The 20,950-nt window shown below is 45.1% G+C and overlaps 1 long non-coding RNA gene across 1 annotated transcript; it reads right to left on the bottom strand.

Moving 5' to 3' along the window:
- Window positions 1-1,196: 1,196 nt before the first annotated feature.
- Window positions 1,197-8,346, bottom strand: LOC137545238 (uncharacterized). The gene is made up of 3 exons (XR_011026017.1): window positions 8,269-8,346; window positions 3,805-3,884; window positions 1,197-1,616 (listed from the first exon to the last, which is right to left on the bottom strand). It is a non-coding gene; the product is annotated as an uncharacterized lncRNA (long non-coding RNA).
- Between the last annotated feature and the right edge of the window lie 12,604 nt (window positions 8,347-20,950).

Here is a 20,950-nt window from a genome sequence, read left to right as displayed (position 1 = left end):
TATGCAAAAAATATGCAAAATTGCAAATGTATTACACAATATCATTTGTAGTAGCAAAAAAGTGTCTGTACCGTGTTAGCCAAACAAATTATATAGGTAGAAAAAAACAATGTTTTGTAAAAAATAATACCTTTTAATGGCTAACTAATAGCGTTAAATGATGCAAGCTTTCTGGGATCTAGTCCCCTTCTTCAGGCATATTTCCAGATGTAAGCTGAAGTAAAACACTGATGCAGATAAATGGTAAACACGAAGATGACAGTTGAAAATACAAATTATAATTAGGTATGACCATAATTGCAAACATGTACTGTATGTGGATTATTAGGGTATTTTTGTTAGGGATCCTCATACAGCATTATTGCAGCTGTGTAAAGCGATCCCTGGCCAGTTTGTTGCCACTTCCTCTGGGTTTTCAGGTGGTTAATCAGGTGGTTGCCTACTGACCAACTGGAAATCCCAGCAGGAAATTCACTGCTCTTTTTGTTTATATGCATACATTTTCCCTACTGATAGGAAGATGTATTATTTTTTTTTTCTTTAATCACATTTAATGCAACAATTATTTCTATCATCATTAAATTTTCTCAAAAACTACAACATTTTGTGTGAAATATTTTTGTAACCTAGTTCCCACTGTTCACCTTAACATACCTAGCACATTTGGTGATTCTAGCATGTATGGGGGATACAATTCTGAGAACATTTTCATGGAAACTTGAAGAATGACATAAGTTTGAAATTTTTCACAATAATGTCAGAGGAATTTTTGCTCATCTCTAGTAGGGCTAATACTATATGTGTATATGTTTATCTCTTTGTGCCACATGTCACTTGAGGCACATTTTAACGATCATGGCATTAACACTGATGAGGCTTTTTAAGCCCCTATTTCACATTTGTATAACTGGCCCAGCTTTGTGATAGCTTCTATACTACATTCTTGAACTCTGATTTGGTGGGTGGGGGCTGTTCTTCTAAGTTTTGCTTATGGGCCCTCTGATTTCTAGTTATGCCCTTGCTTTCTCAAGAACTTCAAGAACATATCCCATGTGTGCCTCTTTATCATTGCTTGCAGACAGTGAAAATTGTATGAAATGTCGTGATGAAGAATGGCCAAATGAGAAGAATAATCAGTGTCTTCAAAAACTGGAGGAATTTCTCTCTTATACTGATGATACAATTACTGCAGTGTTTTCAGCTCTCTCCATTCACTGTTGTCTTCTGACTAGTTTCATATTTGGAATTTTTGTATATCATCGGGACACCCCCATTGTTAAAGCTAATAACAGGAACCTGAGCTATGTTCTCCTGGTCTCCATGTTGCTGAGCTTCCTCTGTGTCTTCTTCTTCCTTGGACCTCCAGCAGATGTAACCTGCAGGCTGCGTGTGACGTCTTTTGGGATCATCTTCTCAGTTGCTATGTCTTGTCTGCTTGCCAAGACTGTCATGGTTTTCATTGCTTTTAAGGCCAGCAAACCTGGGAATTCCTGGAAGAAATGGATGGGATCCAAACTGTCCAACAGTATAATGCTTGTGTGTTCATCTGTACAAGTCATAATCTGTGTCACCTGGGTGTCTATTTCTCCTCCCTTCCAGGAGCGAGATTTTCTTTCCTATCAAGAAAAGATTGTCATTCAGTGCAATGAAGGATCAGTTATCGGGTTTTACTCTGTCCTGGGATATATGGGGGTTCTGGCAGCTGTTAGTTTCATTACTGCTTTCCTAGCCAGGACATTACCGGACAGTTATAATGAAGCCAAGTACATCACGTTCAGCATGCTGGTGTTCTGCAGTGTCTGGATTGCCACAATCCCGGCCTATCTGAGCACCAAAGGGAAACACATGGTGGCTGTGCAGGTGTTTGCTATTATGACATCTAGTGCTGGATTTCTTGGCTGTATATTCTTTCCAAAATGTTACATTATTCTACTTAGGCCCAACCTTAACACAAAAGCTCACTTGCTTGGAATAAGAATTAAATTATAGTCTATACTACTATAGAGTCTATTATACTCTATAATCTATACACTAGGTGGCCTAAGCCCATTTAAAAACGGGCTCTAGGTCTGTGTTGAATCCCCTCCCACCTCCTCTCCCCTCCCCTCCCACCTCCTCTCCTCCAACCTCCCACCTCTCCACTCGAACTTCCCACCTCTCCTCCACTCCCCTCTCTGCCGCAGTATCACCGCGCATGCGCCCTCCCACCGTGCGCATGCCACCCGCCACGCGCGCACGCCGCTCGCCCACCGCAGACTCGGCCGCCCGCTGACCCGCCGCACACTTGGCTCCCTGGTCCCACGCTATCCCTGTGTAGCGTTGTCCGTGCTGCGCAGTGCGCACATGCGCACAACGGTTCAGCACGGACAACGCTACACAGGGATAGCGCACGGACACAGGGGATTTATTATAGAGGATGTGTATTTATATGGAGAGAAAGTAAAAATTTGTGTCATTTATTTTTGCTTAACCTCCCTGGCGTTCAATCGTTGCGGACTTTCGTCCGCAGGAGGGCTATTTAAAAAAAAACTGGTTTTAAATCATGTAGCTAGCACTAGGCTAGCTACATGTGTTCCCTAATTGCCCCGGTGCTGTGTCCCTCCCCCAATCGCCGGCTATATTTACAGCTCCGGGATCCTGCGAGAGCCGTAACTTCTTCTTTCAGCTTCGGTCGTCGTTATGGCGATGATCGGACATGACGTTATCGACGTCATGAGCAGTCCTGATCCTCGCCATAGCGACGCCTGGTGGTGATGGAAGAGGCTGTGTCAGCGCGGGCTCAGGGGGGATACGTATTAACGCCGCCGATTGCGGCAATGGGGGGAGAGCGGTGGCAATCGGACAACACATGTAGCTAGCCAAGTGCTAGCTACATGATTTACAAAAAAAAATTTTTTATTTTTTTTTACCTCCCTGGGCCATGCTATCCCCTGCGGCGGCAATGGATGAGCTGAGCTCGTCCATTCCGCTCAGGAGGTTAATGTGTGTTACTGCTATTTCTACTTCTGACTTTTCAATATTTTGTCTGTTATCAATTATATATATACTAGCAAACCTAAGCTCGTTTAACAACGGGCTCTAGGTCTTTTTTCTACTGTTGCCGCCAGTCTGTGCGCATAAGCATGCATGCACCCGCCATGCATGCGCGTACACGCACCCGTCACTCCACACACCCACCACATGCGCGCACACACCTGCCACGCACCCACCCGCCTCACTCCCTGGTCACGTCCAGCTGTCCATACTACGCACATGCACAGTAGCACAACACAGGGACAGCTGGATACAGTGACAGAGGGAGATCATTAAAGGGGGTGCTAATATAAGATTTCAATAGGAAGAAGTGTTTTCGAAAATAGGGTATGTCTATTAAATTGTACTAATTAGATTAGCATGCATAATGTCTTAAAATGTTAAAGGAAACACGAGCTGAAAATAAACTGATGAGATTAACAATTGTTTCTATCCTCCTCTACAGTTTTATATTATAGTTCAATCAACCTTTTAAGTATTTACATTTTAAGTTTTTACTTTTTTATTTGTCCCTGCTCAATGACACACTCTTTGAAGTATGCCACAGCTAACACATATGAATCATTGACCCTTGATCTCCTAACTGCCCTCAGAAGCCATTTTCTGCTGGGAAAGTGTTTTATGGTTGTAATTCCATCCTTATCAGTGAGAGTTATGCTATAGTTCAGCCCAGTCCCAACCCAGACAGAAACAGTCACTTGCATACCTGATGTTTAACTCTTTCAGGCAGGGAAAAATAAGAAAAGGAACACAGCATAGTTATTTGTGTACCTTGCACTGTACATATGGAGGTCTCATGTCTCAGGCCACCTTGGGTATCCTTTAAAGCAGTAGGTTTAGCCATACTATGCCTGGGAAAAAACACATATATAAGTAGATAAATACTTGATCTACTTGCATAACACATGTATTGTACTTTCCACATTTTGATTTCAGTGAATTTTATATAGTACACTAGCTGATTGCCCGGCGTTACCCGGGTATGTATTTGGCTGGTGTCGGCTCCACCCACTTTTTCTAACCCTAACACACAATTACTTAATGACCAAGTTTGTGAGCTTTGTGGTCTTTGGCATCAATAGTTTGCATTGAAATGAAAAAATCTGATGGGCTGTTTGTGGCTCCACCCCCTTCTGAATTTGAACCCCAGTCACCCAATGACCAACTGTACCAGGTTTGAGGCCTGTGCCATTAACAGTGCAAAAATGGTAGCAATTAAATATTCCCTTAAAAGCAATAGGTGAAGCTTTATTCACTTTTGTAGGCTCCACCCACTTTTCTGAATATTAATCCCATTCACTGAGTGACCAACTGTGCAAAGTTTAAGAACCCTGCCATTAACAGTGTAAGAATGGCTGCAGTTTACATTTTCCCAGTGAAATGTGTATTTGTCTCCACCCACTGATGACCCGGCATTGCCCGGGTATGTATTTGACTGGTGTTGGTTTCGCCCACTTTTTCTAACCTTAACGCACAAACACTCAATGACCAAGTTTGTGAGCTTTGGGGTCTTTAGCATCAATAATTTGTAATTCCTATAGAAATTAAACAAATCAGATTGGCTGTTTGTGGCTGCGCCCCTCTCCAGCATTTGAACCCCAGTCACTCAATGACCAACTGTAGCAGGTTTGAGGCACTTGCTATTAACAGTGTAAAAATGGCAGCAATTTAAATATTCCCTTTGAAAATCAACAGGAGAATTTTGATTGGCTATTATAGGCTCCACCCACTTCCCTGAATATTACTCTGTCACCCAGTGACCATGTGGGCAAAGTTTGGGAACCCTGCCATAAACAGTGTAAGAAGGGCTACAGTCCTACATTTTCCCAGTGAAATTTGTTTTTGGCTCCGCCCACTTTTTGTAGCCTGGACACACATTCACTCAATGACCAAGTTTGTGAGCTTTGGGGTCCTTGGCATCAATAATTTGTATTTTCCCAAGAAATGAAACTGTTTGTGGCTCTGTCCCCTTTTCTGGATTTGAACCCCAATGACTAACTGTACCAGGTTTGAGGCTTGTGCCATTAACAGTGCAAGAATGGCAGCAATTTTAATATTCCCCTTGAAAATCAACAGGTGATTTTGATTGGCTTTTTTTAGGCTCCACCCACTTTTCTGAATATTAATCCCAGTCACCCAGTAACCAGCTGTGCAAAGTTTGAGAACCCTGCCATCAGGGGCGTAGCAGTAGGCCCTGCAGCGCCTGCGCCCGCGGGGGGGGCCCAGGCCCCCCCCCTGGGGCCCGCTCGGGTCCGTTTTTTGGGGGCTGGAAGGGTGGCAGCATGAGGGAAAAGCCTTGCCCGCTTCCGGAAGTGACGTCAGCTGCTAGAGCGAGAAGGCGGCGATGGAACGCAAGGAAGAAGGTATGTATCCTGCCGCCGCTGCTACTCGCTGCCCACACACGTTCACTAGCTGGAGGGGAGCGCAGAGGGGAGAGCCCCGAGGTGAGGGAGAGGGGGGAACTTCCCCTCTCCCCGCCGACTGTGGGCAAGGCTTTCCCCTCATGCTGCCACCCCTCCAGCACCCAAAATCCGGCCACGAGTGGGCCCCGGGGGGGGGGGGCCCGCTCTGAAATTCTGCAGGGGGGCCCGGTGGGGCTTAGTTACGCCCCTGCCTGCCATTAACAGTGAAGAAGGTCTGCAGTTTACAATTTCCCAGAAAAATCTGTTTTTGACTTCACCCACTTTTTGTAACCTTGACACACAGTCACTACTCAATGACCAAGTTTGTGAGCTGTAGGGTTCCTGGCATCAAAATTGTGTGAATGGAAGCAGTTTATCCAGAAAATCAAATCTGATTGGCTGTTTGTGGCTCCGCCCCTTTAGTGAATTTGAACCCCAGTCACTTGATGACAGAGTGTAGCAGGTTTGAGGCCTCTGCCATAAACAGTGTAAGAATGACAGCAGTTTCAATATTCCCCTTGAAAATCAATAGGTGAATTTTGATTGGCTCTTGTAGGCTCCACCTACTTTTCTGAATATTAATCCTAGTCCCCCATTGACCAACTGTGTCAAGTTTGAGAACCCTGCCATTAACAGCGTAAGAATAGCTGCAACTTATATTTTCCCATGTAAAAAGTTAGTTGTTTTTGGCTCTGCCCACTATTTCTAACCTTGACATACAGTCACTCAATGACCAAGTTTATGAGCTGTGGGGTCTTTGGCATCAATAAGTTGCATTTTACCATTGAAATTAAACAAATCTAATTGGCTGTTTTTGGCCCACTCCCTTTTCAGAATTTAAACCCCAGTCTCACAGTGACTGACTGTACCAGATTTGAGGCCTCTGCCATTAAGAGTGTATGAATGGCAGCAATGTAAATAATCCCCTTGAAAATCATTGTGAATGAATTTTGATTGGCTGCTGTAGGCTCCACCCACTTTCCTGAATATTAGTCCCAGTCACCCAGTGGCCAACTGTGTCAAGTTTGAGAACCCTGCCAATAACAGAATGGCTGAAATCAATCTAAAAAATCTGATTGGCTGTTTGTGGCTCAACCCCCTTTAGTGAATTTGGACCCCAGTCACCCAATGACCAACTGTAGCAGGTTTGAGGCCTCTGCCATTCACTGTGAAAGAATGGTAGCAATGTAAATATTCCCCTTGAAAATCAATCAATCAATTTTGATTGACTGTTTTAGGCTCCACCCACATTTATGAATATTAATCCCAGTCACTCAGTGGCCAATTGTTTCAAGTTTGGGAACCCTGCCATGTAAAAAATTAAGTTGTTGGCGCCGCACACTTTTTCTAACCTTGACATACAGTCACTCAGTTATCAAGTTTATCAGCTTTGGGGTCCTTGGTATCAATACTTTGTATATTGACATTGAAAAATAAACAAATCTGATTGGCTGTTTGTGGCTCCGCCCCTTTCTGAATTTGAACCCTAATCACCCAGTGACCAACTGTAGCAGGTTTGAGGCATCTGCTATTAACAGTATAAGAATGGTAGCAGCTTAAATATTCCCTTTGAAAATCAAAAGGTGAATTTTTATTGGCTGTTGTAGGCTCCACCCACCTTCCAAAATCTTAATCTCATTCACCCAGTGTAGTGACCAACTGTGCAAAGTTTAAGAGACCTGCCATTAACAGTATAAGAATGGCTGCAGTTTATATTTTCAAGTGAAATTTGTTTTTAGCTCCGCCCACTTTTTGTAACCTTGACACACGGTCACCCAGTGACCAATTTTGTGAGCTTTCAGGTTCCTGGCATCAAAAATGTGTGAATGGAAGCAGTTTATCCACCAAGGAAATCTGATGGGCTGTAGGTGGCCCCCGCCCCTTTAGTGAATTTGGACCCCAGTCACCCAATGACCAACTGTAGTTAGTTTAAAGCCTCTGCCATTAACAGTGTAAGAATGGCAGCAGTTTAAATATTCCCCTTGAAAATCAATAGGTGAATTTTGATTGGCTGTTGTAGGCTAAACCCACTTTCTTGAATCTTAATTGCATTTACCCAGTGACCAACTGTGGCAAGTTTGAGAACCCTGCAATTAACAGTGTAAGAATGGCTGCAGTTTACATTTTCCCATTTAAAATGAATGGCTGAAATTTGATTGGCTGTGTTATGCTCCTCCCACTTTTCCTGGATTCGTATCCTCGGTCACCAAGTGACCAACTGTGCCAAGTGTGGGGACTCTGGGTTGATTACTGTGAGAATGGCAGCCTTTAACATTTTTTTCCATTGACTTGAATGGGTGAAATCTGATTTGCTGTTTGTAGCTCCGCCCATGTGTGCAGGGGTCCGCGAGACCCCCAGAACATATCATCCCAGGTAGTAAGGGATCTGTGTACCAAGTTTCGTTCAAATCGGTAAAGCCGTTTTCGAGTGATTGCGGCACATACACACACACACATACATACATACATACATGCATACATACATACATACACACATCCGATTTTATATATATAGATTAAAGGAATACTATTGAAATATACATAGTTTTGTGGCAACATTGCGATGGGTGTAAAAGTAATATAAATGAAAGACTCTGTATATATTTTTGTCATGTAGTGTTTTTTTTTTCCCTAGGAACCTGTTTAATAGCTGCCCATAAACAGCAGTGGACAGAGGAATAGTCCACTTTTGTAGGTGACCTCGCTGACAATAAAAATGTACTGAAGCCTCTCCTGCCCCCACCAGCTGTAACTCACTCTTGCCAGCCTCAGTGATTGATAATGCCTGTAATTGCTGATGCTATGTAGATAAGAGGAGCTGAGAGCGTCTCACCCTTTCTCTCAGTCCTGTCCTGTATATCTGCTAGTACTATGCCCGTCAATAGGATGTAACAGGAGCGAGAGCTTCTCTCCCCTTCTCTCGCTCCTGTCATGTATTTCTCAGACCACACTGTGTCCGCCCCGTCACTGGAGGTTTGCTGTTGCAATGCAACTGCAAACAACTAGGCAAAGGAGAACATTAACATTACGGTCTGCAAAGTAATTTTAATATACAGTATTTTAGTGTAAACAGTGCAGACTCCTTTGCTTGTAGTTGTTTGTGCCTAGCAAGCAAAACTCTCCAATGATTCAGCAGATACAGCGTGTGCAATAAAACACAGTGACAGATGTGCAGCTCTGAAGCTAGAGAAGAGAAAGACGCTCTCCCTTCTCTTACATCCTGTTGACGGGCACCACAGCAATTACTGCAGCGGCCATGTGAGTTACAACTCACGTTGGGGAGGGGAGAGGGCGGCATAATAGGAGAGAAGTTTCCTCATACATCTCTGTGTGTTCGGGTGAAGGGAGGGGGTGGTAGGGACTAGGGAGGCCAGGACCATGATGCCCCATGATTAAATCAAAGGCCTCCCCCACAAAGATGGACTATTCCACTGTCCCGACGCCGTCAGTGTTCTCAGGGGACACTGGCTTAAAGGTACCAAGTATATAAAATATACTACAGGACAAAAATATATACAGAGTCCTTCATTTAAATTACTTTTACACCCATTGCAATGTTGACACAAAACTATGCATATTTCAATAGTATTCCTTTAAGAGAATTATGTTCCTGGTGGGGGCCATGTCTTTTGTCCACAGTTTGAGGCTAAATCCTGATGTCATTTCTGCCATTACCTTTTTTTTTTCTCCTCCAATCTCTGAGTCACCTCAGCCTTGCTTGTAAACACAAGTGAGCAGAGGATTGTGTTTCAGATAAGCAGCTAGGCAGGGAAATAAATGGAAGAGGAGGAATATATTATAGATAAAAATAACACCCAACATGCAACTGTTTGGCACTGACTATTAAAGGGCCAATGCTCCTAAAGTATGTGATAATTCCAAACCATAATAGCAGAAAAGGTTTTGAAAGTTTTGAATGTAGGATTAGCATCTTTATAACTTAACTAGCTGGTGGCCCAGTGTTGCCTGGGTATGTATTTGGCTGCTGTTGGCTCTGCCTACTTTTCCTAACCCTAACACACAATTACTAAATTACTTAATGACCAAGTGTGTGAGCTTTGCGGTCTTTGGCATCAATAATTTGCATTAAAATAAAATATATCTGATTGGATGTGGCTCCACACACCTTTTCTGAATTTGAACCCCAATCACCCAATGGCCAACTGTACCGGGTACAGGTGATTAACCACTTTACCCCCGCCCGTACAAATTTCTCCGTCCCTTTTTCCATCCTTTAACCCCCAGGGACGGAGAAATCCGTACTTTCCGCGTTCCCGACGCTGTCCGCGCTCCCGCTCATAAACACGCCGCCCGCCGCTAGTAAACACGCCGCCGCCCGCTCGCCCGGAGATCAATGAACGGGAAAATCCATTCCCGTTCGTTGATCTAAGCCCCGCAATGATCAGCTGCTCTCCGATGGGCAGCGCGATCATTGTGAAAAAAAACTCACGTGTCCAGCCTCCTTATACTTCCTCCAAGCTTCCGGAAGGACGCTTGGAGGTCGCATTAAAACAAAAAGTTACTGTGGCCATCTTGTGGCCAAATAGTAAACTACACCCTACACATTTTTCACATACAAATAAATGACTTTTACACAAAAAATTAACTCATTACCTCCCACACTCCCCAATTTTTTTTTTTGTAATTAAAAAAAAAATTCAAAAATTTACAATTAAAAAAAATACATAAATAGTTACCTTAGGGACTGAACTTTTTAAATATTTATGTCAAGAGGGTATAACACTGTTACTTTATAAACTATGGGCTTGTAATTAGGGATGGACGCAAAACTGAAAAAAATGCACCTTTATTTCCAAATAAAATATTGGCGCCAAACATTGTGATAGGGACATAATTTAAATGGTTTTATAACCGGGACAAAAGGGCAAATACATTTCATGGGTTTTAATTACAGTAGCATGCATTATTTAAAAACTATAATGGCCGAAAACTGAAAAATAATTATTTTTTTCCCCACATTTTTCCTATTTCCCCATTAAAACACATTTAGAAAAAAATAATTCTTGGCATAATGTCCCACCTAAAGAAAGCCTAATTGGTGGCGGAAAAAACAAGATATAGTTCATTTCATTGCGATAAGTAATAATAAAGTTATAGACGAATGAATGGAAGGAGCGCTGAAAGGTGAAAATTGCTCTGGTGCTCAGGGGGTAAAACCCCTCAGTGGTGAAGTGGTTAATATTGCAAGAGGCTTGTGCCATTAACAGTGCAAGAATGGCAGCAATTAAATATTCCCCTTAAAAATCTATAGGTGGATTTTGATTGGCTTTTGTAGGCTTCACCCACTTTTCTGAATAATAATCCCAGTCACCCAGTGACCAATGGTGCAAAGATTGAGAACTCTACCATTAACAGTGTAAGAATGGCTGCAGTTTACATTTTCACAATTTGTATTTTTCTCCACCCACTGATTTCCTGACATTGTTCGGGTATGTATTTGGCTGGTGTTGGCTCCGCCTATTTTTTCTAACCCTAACACAAATGACCAAGTTTGTGAGCTTTGCGGTCTTTGCATCAATAATTTGCATTGAGATTAAACAAATCTGATTGGCTGTTTGTGGCTCCACCCCTTTGTCTGAATTTTAACCCCAGTCACCCAATGACCAACTGTACCAGGTTTAAGGCTTGTGCCATTAACACTGCAAGAATGGTAGCAATTAAATGGTCCCCTTGAAAATCAATAGGTGAATTTTGATTGGCTATTGTAGGCTCCACCCACTTTTCTAAATATTAATCCCAGTCACCCAGTGACAAATTGTGCAAAGTTTGAGAACCCTACCATGAACAGTTTAAGAATGGCTGCAATTTACATTTTCTCAGTGAAATTTGTATTTGTCTCCGCTTACTGATGACCCGGCATTGCCCAATTATGTATTTGGCTGGTGTTGGCTGCACCCACTTTTCCTAACCCTAACACACAACTAATCAACTACTCAATGACCAAGTTTGTGAGCTTTGCGGTCTTTGGCATCAATAACCTGCATTAAAATGAAACAAATCAGATTGGCTGTTTGTGGCTCCACCCCCTTTTATAAATTTAAACCCAAGTCACCCACTGATCAACTGTACCAGGTTTGAGGCTTGTGCCATTAACAGTGCAAGAATGGCAGCAATGAAATATTCCTCTGAAAAATCAATAGGTAATTTTTGATTGGCATTTTTAGGCTCCACCCACTTTTCTGAATATTAATCCCAGTCACCCAGTAACCAACTGTGCAAAGTTTAAGAACCCTACCATTAACAGTGTAAGAGCGGCTGCAGTTTACATTTTCCCAGTAAAATTTGTATTTATCTCCACCCACTGATGACCCGGCATTGCCCGGGTATGTATTTAGCTGGTTTTGGCTGCGCCCACTTTTTCTAACCATAACACAGAATTACTAAATTACTCAGTGATCAAGTTTGTGAGCTTTGCGGTCTTTCGCATCAATAATTTGCATTGAAATGGAACAAATCTGATTGGCTGTGGCTCCACCCCCTTTTCTAAATTTTAACCTCAGTCACCAAATGACCAACTGTACCAGGTTTGAGGCTTGTGCCATTAACATTGCAAGAATGGCAGCAATTAAATATACCCCTTCAAAATCAATAGGTGAATTGTGATTGGCTTTTGTAGGCTCCACTCACTTTTTAAAATATTAATCCCAGTGACCCAGTGACCAACTATGCAAAATTTGAGAACCCTACCATTAACAGTGTAAGAATGGCTGCCGTTTAAACTTCCCAAGGAAAAATTCGTATTTGTCTCTGTCCACTTTTTGGTTATGGGAATAAAAAGTATCCTATACTTTATTCCAGGTAATGTACTATGTGTGTGCCAAATTTCATTCAAATCCGTTCAGCCATTTTTGCGTGATCGAGTAACAAACATCCAAACATCCAAACATCCAAACACCCAAACATCCGAACTTTCCCATTTATTATATTAGTAGGATAACTTTATCACTACTTATCACAATGAACTGATCTATATCTTGTTTTTTCCACCACCAATTAGGCTTTCTTTGGGGGTACATTTTGCTAAGAGCTACTTTACTGTAAATGCATTTTAACAGGAAAAATAAGGAAAAAAAATGAAAAAAAAATCATTATTTCTCAGTTTTTGGCCATTAAAGTTTTAAAATAATACATGCCTCCATAATTAAAACCCATGTATTGTATTTGCCTAATATTTAATTATGTCCCTATCACAATGTATGGCGACAATATTTTATTTGGAAATAAAAGTGCATATTTTCTGTTTTCCATCCACCACTATTTACAAGCTTATAATTTAAAAAAAAAAAAAAATATTTCATCTTTACATTGATATTTAAAAAGTTTAGACCCTTAGGTAAATATTTACGTGTTTTTTTTTTATTGTAATTTTTTTCTTTTATTAAACATTTTATTTGGGTATTTTTGGGAGGGTGGGATGTAAATAGTATTCTTTTAATGTAAATATGTGTTTATTTTTTATTTTTTTACATGTAGATGTAGTTTCACTCTAAGCGTAACATGTACACTTAGAGGGACGTATTTGGACGTAAGAGGCAGAAAAAGTGAGGCTTCCGAGAGAAGCAGTCACTTTTTCTGCAGGGGAGAGGAATCAATCATCGGGCACCATGTCCCGATTAATTGATTCCTGGGCTAACAATCCACAACCGGGAGCATGCGTGCACGCACACGATCGGCCGCAGGAGTGCACATGGCCTTCTGGACGTTGCTTCTATGTTGCTTCTAATACAAATAGTTATTACACACCTTAAAGGGATACTGTAGGGGGTCGGTAGAAAATGAGTTTAAGTTACCCGGGGCTTCTAATGGTTCCCCGCAGGCGTCCTGTGCCCGAGCAGCCACTCACCGATGCTCCGGCCCCGCCTCCAGTTCATTTCTGGAATTTCAGGCTTTAAAGTCTGAAAACCACTGTGCCTGCGTTGCCGTGTCCTCGCTTACCCTGATTTCACCTGATGTCATGCGCAGTACGCTCCTGGTGCCATCAGCGGGAGTGAGGACACAGCAACACAGGCGCAGTGGTTTTAAGACTTTAAAGTCTGAAATTCCAGAAGTGAACCAGAGGCGGGGCCGGAGCATTGGGGAGTGGCTGCGCGGGCACAGGATGTCTGTGGGGGACCATTAGAAGCCCCAGGTAACTTCAACTCATTTTCCCCTGACCCTCCTACAGTGTCCCTTTAATACAGTTTAAAGTGTGCAATGACAATATCGTGCATAATGATTATGTAAACACACCTGATTAAAATATGACTTAAGTCACTGCATGTGCTCTACTTATATGCATAATGTATTACTGCACATTAGTAAGGAATGTTAATCGAAATAGACATGTCTACCACCCATGCATCTCACTTTTCTGTAGTCTAGTGACTATACCCCAAATAAACCAATGTTGGTGAGGTCTGGGGAAGAAAAGGAGCAACAATTATATTTATGCATAAAAAAAATAAAAATATAAAAATAGTATAACTTTTACAATTCTACATTTCTAATTACCAGACTATGATAAAAAAATGTCATTGGATCATTTACAGAAAAGTCAAAATAAAGGAGCGCTGTGTGAAAAATAAGTACACCCCATGACTTGAAAGCTGAGCACCTTCACATCTAGACCTGTTTTCCCCTTATTAACCAGAGCAGTTTTGCAGATCATCAACCATGATGGCTGAGTGGTTAAGGCGTTGGATTTAAAGGACTCATGAGGTGAAAGATCTTATCTATTTTTTACTCACCTGGAGCCTCTACCAGCCCCTAGCAGCCGTTTCAGTCCCTCGCTGCAGCTCCGGTTCCCTTCACTGTCCTGCTGGCCACCCATATAGAGCATCGACTCACCGGCAGGTCATCTCTTCTGCCTCTTCTAGCATGTACTGTGCCTGCTCAGTAGTTGTGCGCAGGCGCAGAAGAGCCGACCCTGCCGGCAGGTCGCAATCGCTATGGGCAGCCAGCAAGACAGCAAGGGACTGAAATGGCTGCTAGGCTGGAAGCCCCAGGTGAGTAAAAAATAGATTAGATCTTTCTCCTCATGAGTCCTTTCAGATCCAATAAATATATATCTGTGTGGGTTGGAAGCCCACTCCTGGTAAGCTAGAGCAATTTCACCTGCATAATGAGAAGGAAAACTACCAAACCTTCTGCCATCACCTTACCAGTGGCAACTCCAGAGCCCAAATTACATTTATGCTAGATACACAGAGATTTAAAAAGTTGTTCTTTTCAGTTAAATCTGTCAAGGGTTACACCCATCATCTTAGAAGCCCATGTACAACTGATCACTTGGCAGATTTTAGAATTTAGAAGAGTGGGTGATGTCTATGATATTTGCCCTATCTTCAGTGCTACTGCTGCCACCCAAGAACAAGCTTTCATGTATTGAGCACAGTCCACAGGGAACAGGGAATCCTGAGGAAAGTCTAGAGACATCATACTGTTTTGAGAGGAATAGAGTCCCGGAATGGGGGTAGCAAATAGTGTTGGGCGAACATCTAGATGTTCGGGTTCGGGCCGAACAGGCCGAACATGGCCGCGATGTTCGGGTGTTCGAGCCGAACTCCGAACATAATGGAAGTCAATGGGGACCCGAACTTTCGTGCTTTGTAAAGCCTCCTTACATGCTACATACCCCAAATTTACAGTGTATGTGCACCTTGGGAGTGGGTACAAGAGGAAAAAAATATTTGAAAAAGAGCTTATAGTTTTTGAGAAAATTGATTGTAAAGTTTCAAAGGAAAAACTGTCTTTTAAATGTGGAAAATGTCATGTTTCTTTGCACAGGTAACATGCTTTTTGCCGCCATGCAGTCATAAATGTAATACAGATGAGAGGTTCAATAAACAGGGACCGGCAACGCTAACCCAGCAGCAGCAGCAGCACACGTGATGGAACAGGAGGAGGCGCAGGAGGAGAAGGCCACGCTTTTTGAGACACAACAACCCAGGCCTTGCATGAGGACAAAAAGCGTGCGGATATAGCAATGCTTTTTGCTGCCATGCAGTCGTAAATGTAATACAGATGAGAGGTTCAATAAACAGGGACCGGCAACGCTAACCCAGCAGCAGCACACGTGATGGAACAGGAGGAGGCACAGGAGGAGAAGGCCACGCTTTTTGAGACACAACAACCCAGGCCTTGCATGAGGACAAAAAGCGTGCGGATATAGCAATGCTTTTTGCTGCCATGCAGTCGTAAATGTAATACAGATGAGAGGTTCAATAAACAGGGACTGGAAACGCTAACCCAGAAGCTGCAGCAGCACACGTGATGGAACAGGAGGAGGCGCAGGAGGAGAAGGCCACGCTTTTTGAGACACAACAACCCAGGCCTTGCATGAGGACAAAAAGCGTGCGGATATAGCAATGCTTTTTGCTGCCATGCAGTCGTAAATGTAATACAGATGAGAGGTTCAATAAACAGGGACCGGCAACGCTAACCCAGCAGCAGCACACGTGATGGAACAGGAGGAGGCGCAGGAGGAGAAGGCCACGCTTTTTGAGACGCAACCCAGGCCTTGCATGAGGACAAAAAGCGTGCGGATATAGCAATGCTTTTTGCCGCCATGCAGTCATAAGTGTAATACAGATGAGAGGTTCAATAAACAGGGACCGGAAACGCTAACCCATCACAGATGTTCATTGTTCATGTTACTTGGTTGGGGTCCTGGAGTGTTGCGTAGTCGTTTCCAATCCAGGATTGATTCATTTTAATTTGAGTCAGACGGTCTGCATTTTCTGTGGAGAGGCGGATACGCCGATCTGTGACGATGCCTCCGGCAGCACTGAAACAGCGTTCTGACATAACGCTGGCTGCCGGGCAAGCCAGCACCTCTATTGCGTACATTGCCAGTTCGTGCCAGGTGTCTAGCTTCGATACCCAATAGTTGAAGGGTGCAGATGGATTGTTCAACACAGCTACGCCATCTGACATGTAGTCCTTGACCATCTTCTCCAGGCGATCGGTGTTGGAGGTGGATGTGCACGCTTGCTGTTCTGTGGGCTGCTGCATGGGTGACAGAAAATTTTCCCACTCCAAGGACACTGCCGATACCATTCCCTTTTGGGCACTAGCTGCGGCTTGTGTTGTTTGCTGCACTCCTGGTCGTCCTGGGTTTGTGGAAGTCAGTCTGTTGGCGTACAACTGGCTAGAGGAGGGGGAGGATGTCAATCTCCTCTCTAAAGTCTCCACAAGGGCCTGCTGGTATTCTTCCATTTTGACCTGTCTGACTCTTTCTTCAAGCAGTTTTGGAACATTGTGTTTGTACCGTGGATCCAGAAGGGTATAAACCCAGTAATTGGTGTTGTCCAGAATGCGCACAATGCGTTGGTCGCATTCAATGCAGTCTAGCATGAATTGAGCCATGTGTGCCAGAGTCCTGCCAGAACCATCATCATCCTCTTGTGGGCGTTGTGATTGTTGTGATGCATCATAGTCGTCACCTTCTTCCTGGTCTGCTTCTGCTGACCATTCGCGCTGAATTGTGGAAGTCCAACGTGCACCGCTCTGGCCCTCGTCAGTGGTGGCATGAAATTCCTGCTCCAACTCCAGCTGTTCCTCCTCCTCTTTTTCGTCATAGCTGCTGGGGCCAGCGTTTACTGAGGCAGATGGCCTGATGTTGGTACCATCACGCTGATAGTTTTCTCCTTCAGATTCCCCCAGTTGCATCATGACAGCTGTTTCCTTGATTTTCAAAATTGACCTCTTCAGTAAACACAGCAGTGGTATGGTAATGCTGACTGAAGAGTTGTCACTGCTCACAAGCAACGTGGATTGCTCAAAATTTTGGAGGACTTGGCAGAGGTCCAACATGTTGGCCCAATCGGATCCACAGAAGCTTGGCAGCTGTCCGGATGCGCCTCGGTACTGCGCCGTCATGTACTGGACCACTGCACTCTTCTGTTCGCAAAAGCGGGCTAGCATGTGCAGCGTAGAATTCCAGCGCGTAGGGACATCACACAGCAAGCGATGGTGGGGGAGATTGAAGCGCTCCTGCATCTTGGCGAGTGCCCCCGAAGCAGTACTGGAATTTCTACAATGTTTGGCCACTCGTCGCACCTTCAACAGAAGATCGGCCACCCCTGGGTATGTCCTCAGGAACCGCTGAACTACTAGGTTCATCACGTGCGCCAGGCAAGGGATGTGTGTCAGCTTAGCCAACCTTAAAGCGCAAAAGAGATTACTCCCATTATCACACACAACCATGCCCGGTTTCAGGTCCAGCGGTGCCAGCCACAAATCCGTCTGTTCCTTTATTCCCCTCCAAATTTCCTCCCCTGTGTGCTGCTTATCCCCAAGGCAGATCAGCTTCAGCAACGCTTGCTGACGCATGCCAACAGCTGTGCTGCACTGCTTCCACGATCCTACTGCTGCTGGGTTAGCGTTCCCGGATGAGGTACAGCTTTGAGATGCGTTGGAGGAGAAGGAGTCAGAGAGGTAGGTGCTGCTGTTGTTATCCAGTGGGAGGGACGGCGGTGCAGCTGTTTGCGGCGTGGGCAACACCCGCGCCGTAGCAGGTGAGGAATCGCTGCCAGGCTCCACAAGGTTCACCCAGTGCGCGGTAAGGGAGATGTATCGACCCTGGCCGAACGCACTCGTCCAGGTGTCAGTGGTGAGGTGAACCTTGCAGGCAACGGCATTCTTCAAGCTTCGGGTTATTTTGCTGACCACGTGCTCATGCAACTCAGGCACTGCAGAGCGCGCAAAGTGGTAGCGGCTGGGAACCACGTAACGTGGGATGGCCACTGACATTATGCCCTTGAAGCTGTTTGTCTCCACCACTCGATATGGCAGCATTTCGCAGGCCAGAAGCTTGGCTATGCTGGCTGTTAGTGCCAAGGGCCAGGGGTCATTTGCTGGCAGTTTCCTCTTGCGCTCAAACATCTCCGAGACAGACAACTGAACCGCAGGGCTGCACACTGAAGGGCTGTTGGTTGTTGTGTTTGATGAAGACTGGGAGACCTCAAGAGCACTATTCCGGAAAGTGACAGTGTCAGCGTCGTCGGATGTTTGTGAATGTTGTTGTGAACCACGCAATGGCTGGGCTACTGCTGCTGCTGAGGAGGGTCTGGTGGTGAGTCTGGTGACCCCAAGGGAGGCAGTGTTGCTGGTACCCTGTCCTGCCGCGTTTGCCCACAGAGTGGGATGTTTGGATACCATGTGGCGGGTCATGCTGGTGGTGGAGAGGTTGTTAATATTTTTCCCCCTGCTCAGGCGGGTCTTGCACACCTTGCAAATCACCATGGTACCATCCTCACTGCAGTCTTCAAAGAAAGGCCAGACTTTGGAGCACCTGCCTTGCTGGCGATTTCTGTTTGCGCCTCTTTTGCGTCTCACTTGAACTTCCACGCTTGTGGTGCCTGAAATTTTGCGCCGCCTACCTTGTGGCACAAGGCGAACTCGTGCAGCAGTGGGTTCTTCAACAGACTCATCTGTGCTGTTACGACGGCGATGTTCTTCTTCACATACAAAATCTGGGTCTGTGTCCACATTGCCCAAACCCTCCTCTTCCATCTCCTCAAACTCGTCATATGTGATTGTGGGCCGCCGCCGTGGAGTAGAGCTCCCCAGAAACACCTCTGCGCAGCTCACTCCAATGTCGTCTTCCAGATCTTCTCGGCCGACCTCCTGCAATTGAAACCCCTCCTGCCCAACTTGCTCTGGGATTTGGGTTTCAAAGTCCTCGGACTCGCCTTGCATTTCAGTGCGCGGTGCATTTCCCACAGTAAATGGTTGTGAATCCGGGCACAACATTTCTGGCTGTTCCATTGACCTTTGAAAGGTGGAAGTTTGTTGGGCTGGGAATAGCTCCTGCGAATACCCCATTGTGTCCTGAGGAAATTCTTCGGACTGGTTATTTGGCAGTTGTGTGCATGGTGTCGCTGCCGGTTGTGTCAGCTTTGTGCCCACTGGCTCCTTGTAACTGGCTGAGGACTCGGACCACGTGCGTGATGTGCTGGTGCTGCTTAACACACTGCTGGACGCTTGAGAGGTCATCCAATTAATTATCTGGTCCTGTTCTTTTGGATTTGTGAGGGTTGTTTTCCTGGACAACATGGGCGGTATTGAGTGGGTTTTCTTCGGTGCTCCACTGTGGCCTGTACGTGAACCGTCAGGGGAAACACCTCTTCCCTTGCCCCTCCCTCTTTCACAGGATTTCTTCTTCATTTCACTTATCCTTAAAGTACACGCTGACTGGCAGCAGTACAGTGGCAGTACAGAAATGCTATACAGTGGTGGGTGAGCGGTGTACTACTATTCCCAGCAGCGACACAGAGCACAATGCTATACAGTGGTGGGTGAGCGGTGTACTACTATTCCCAGCAGCGACACAGAGCACAATGCTATACAGTGGTGGGTGAGCGGTGTACTACTGTTCCCAGCAGCGACACAGAGCACAATGCTATACAGTGGTGGGTGAGCGGTGTACTACTATTCCCAGCAGCGACACAGAGCACAATGCTATACAGTGGTGGGTGAGCGGTGTACTACTATTCCCAGCAGCGACACAGAGCACAATGCTATACAGTGGTGGGTGAGCGGTGTACTACTATTCCCAGCAGCGACACAGAGCACAATGCTATACAGTGGTGGGTGAGCGGTGTACTACTATCCCCAGCAGCGACACAGAGCACAATGCTATACAGTGGTGGGTGAGCGGTGTACTACTATTCCCAGCAGCGACACAGAGCACAATGCTATACAGTGGTGGGTGAGCGGTGTACTACTATTCCCAGCAGCGACACAGAGCACAATGCTATACAGTGGTGGGTGAGTGGTGTACTACTATTCCCAGCAGCGACACAGAGCACAATGCTATACAGTGGTGGGTGAGCGGTGTACTACTATTCCCAGCAGCGACACAGAGCACAATGCTATACAGTGGTGGGTGAGCGGTGTACTACTATTCCCAGCAGCAACACAGAGCACAATGCTATACAGTGGTGGATGAGCGGTGTACTACTATTCCCAGCAGCGACACAGAGCACAATGCTATACAGTGGTGGGTGAGCGGTGTACTACTATTCCCAGCAGCGACACAGAGCACAATGCTATATAGTGGTGGGTAAGCGGTGTACTACTATTCCCAGCAGCGACACAGAGCACAATGCTATACAGTGGTGGGTGAGCGGTGTACTACTATTCCCAGCAGCGACACAGAGCACAATGCTATACAGTGGCGGATGAGCGGTGTACTACTGTTCCCAGCAGAGACACAGAGTGGCAGTAAACACAATGCTATACAGTGGTGGGTGAGCGGTGTACACAGAGTGTCAGTAAACACAATGCTATATAGTGTGGGTGAGCGGTGTACTACTGTTCCCAGCAGCGACACAATGACTGGGGGGACCCTGGCTAGCCTGGCTGGAGAGAGAACTACCCTGCCTGCCTACCCAAAGCTAAACCCACAGACAAATGGCGGAGAAATGACGTGGATCGGGTATTTATTTACCCGAACCACGTGACCCGTTCGGCCAATCAGAGCGCGTTCGGGTCCGAACCACGTGACCCGT

This window comes from Hyperolius riggenbachi, chromosome 1, assembly GCF_040937935.1.
Source record: "Hyperolius riggenbachi isolate aHypRig1 chromosome 1, aHypRig1.pri, whole genome shotgun sequence".
Taxonomy (NCBI): Eukaryota; Metazoa; Chordata; class Amphibia; order Anura; family Hyperoliidae; genus Hyperolius; species Hyperolius riggenbachi.
Note: the sequence above shows the minus strand (reverse complement) of the source record. Positions and strands in the feature narration are given on the sequence as shown.